Source organism: Mus caroli, chromosome 12 (assembly GCF_900094665.2).
Source record: "Mus caroli chromosome 12, CAROLI_EIJ_v1.1, whole genome shotgun sequence".
Lineage (NCBI taxonomy): Eukaryota > Metazoa > Chordata > Mammalia > Rodentia > Muridae > Mus > Mus caroli.
Window position 1 is genome coordinate 27,010,665 of NC_034581.1, and position 2,577 is coordinate 27,013,241.

Below are 2,577 nucleotides of genomic sequence, written 5' to 3' on the forward strand. Positions count from 1 at the left end.
TAAGAGAGAGAGAGAGAGAGAGAGAGAGAGAGCACAAAGTTAGGCAGATAGTGACAGGGGTGGATCTTGGAAAAGTTTAGAAATAGGAGTGCCTATGATCAAAATACATTGTATAAAATTCTCAAAGAACTAATAAGATAAGAGGAAAACAAAAACAAAAATCCAAGAACTATGAAAAAGAACATCAGTTACAGTGTACTTAAGGGTGCTGGCAATAAACTTCAATAAGAGAACATCTGTCTATCATGCTCAAAGTCCTGGGTTTTATTCACAGTATGCAACACACACGCATGCATATACACATGCGCACACCTACACATGTATATAAATATCCATCAAGAAAGGAGAAAGTGCACTATGCTGCTAGTGATGAGAAGAAAGCTTCAGTGTTGACAAAACAGGTATCAGTACAAGGAGGCTGTGATAGAAGTTAAGGCATTACATTCAGGCTGTGACTCTAGTTCAGTGGTAACACATGTATGAGCCCCTGGGCTCAATCCTGAATACTGACAAAAAAACAAAAACAAAAACAAAAAAACAAACAAGCAAACCAAAACCCTTTTCTGAGGAGTTACATAATGATATATAATCATTTCCCAAAGAAAACACACTAATATTTATAGGCTTAGACTTTTCAAAACCTACTTTATTTAAAGTTCTTAAATATTTCAACCTCCCTTCTAGTCCACTGACCAGAAGTAGGGGAAAAAGAACATTAATAGAAAAAGGGAGTTGTGGACCCATTTAGAAGTAGTTCATTGGGGGGGTGATTCCACTCTTTGTTGTCAGGATACCAGCAGTCCAATTCAAAAGCAAACACCAAACATGAATGGTATCAGTGTATGATCTAGCAGAAGCAGCTAGGCTGCAACAAATCAGCACAAGTCAGTGGAAGTGGCCAGAAACAGCCAGAATACCACAAGAAGCTCTTTGGTACATTTCCCTCTATGAGGTGAAGACCAAAGAAGACCAACAAAGAACAGAGAAGTATTGCATGGCATAGAAATGCAAGAGTGTCCTCTCACTGTCTGTGGGGTCCTATCTTTATTCTTCCTATACATCATGTGCCCTGTCATCTGTCTTCAGCAAAATATTGCATGCCCTCTCAACAGACAGCTTCTAGAAGAACATCACATAACACAACTGAGTTGTTAAAGAAACCAGAAATTTCCATATAATATCCCCCTTTCTGTCTTGAAAAATTGTCTTTTTCTCTAACATTAATAATCTACACACATACAAATAATTATGGCAACCATGAAAATAGAACTTTACATCACATTTAAATAAGCTGCTTGTGTACAATATATCAAACAATAGTCAAAACAAACTTAAGTTTCTATCACTGAACAATAGCCAATCAAAACAACCTTAAATTTCTGTCAAGATACAATAAACAATCAATACATAATTAAACAAAATAACCTTACATTTCTATCAACATATATTAATCTATGGCAAACTAAAATATTTAAGACTCAGTTGTATCATGTGATGTTTTTCTGGAAACTGTTTTATGAAAGAATGTTTTGCTGAAGCAGACATGTGGGAGGACATTTTTGCTGAAGCAGACAGGTGGGAGGACATTTTTGCTGAACAAGACACATGGGAGGGCATCTTGCTAAGAACAGACATGTGGTGTTTTTCTGGAAGTGGACTAGAAAAGGGGCATGTGATGTTTTGCTAGAGCGGATGCTTAAGAAGACACAGGATATTTGGAAAGGATATAAGTACAACATAACAGACAGTGGACCAATGCTGTGGCATTGAATCACCTTGCCATTGTTTGCTGGTCTTCTTTGGGCTCTGTTGATGCTGGCATTGTGGCATTGGTGGCACTGACTTGCTTTGCCTTCTTCCTTGGCTTCGTAGAGAGAAACACAACAAAGAACTTCTCATGATATTCAGGCGGTTACTTGCCACTTGCCCGGACTCCAGCCAATTGGCAGAGCCCTGTGGTTTCTTCTGGATTGAACTGCCATTGATGATTTCTGATGGTGTTTGTAAGTAGATCAAGCTACTATTGCTGATTCCTGTGAACTAGACTGCTGATATCCAGACAACAAAGATTGAAATCGCTCCCAAAGAACGATTTCTAAACAGGTCCACATCCCCCTTAAGCTCTCCAGTAGCGCTGGTGGAAAGGGAGGTTAAAGTGATTATTAAAGAACCCTTATTAAAGTGGGTTTTGATAAAGCTAAGCCACAGACATGAGTCGTGCTCACACCTGAATTTAGGAAGCCAGCTACCTCTGACAGCTCTACCCTGTAGCCCCCACAATGTGCAAGGACATGGGGTATTTCTGCCCTCAGAGGCAACCAGAAAGGGAAAATAAAATTCCAGTGATGGCCTCAACACTCTAGTCAGTGAAAATATGGGAGATTTTCAAAGAGAAAAGCTGGGAATTATTTTGAAAATTTGAGCCTAGCAGGAGAGAAAATCTGGTACCAAAGACCTATCAATAATTTGCATTAACCTACCTACTCTTTTTTTTTTTTTTTTTTTTTTAAAGATTTATTTATTTATTATATGTAAGTACACTGTAGCTGTCTTCAGACACTCCAGAAGAGGGCGCCA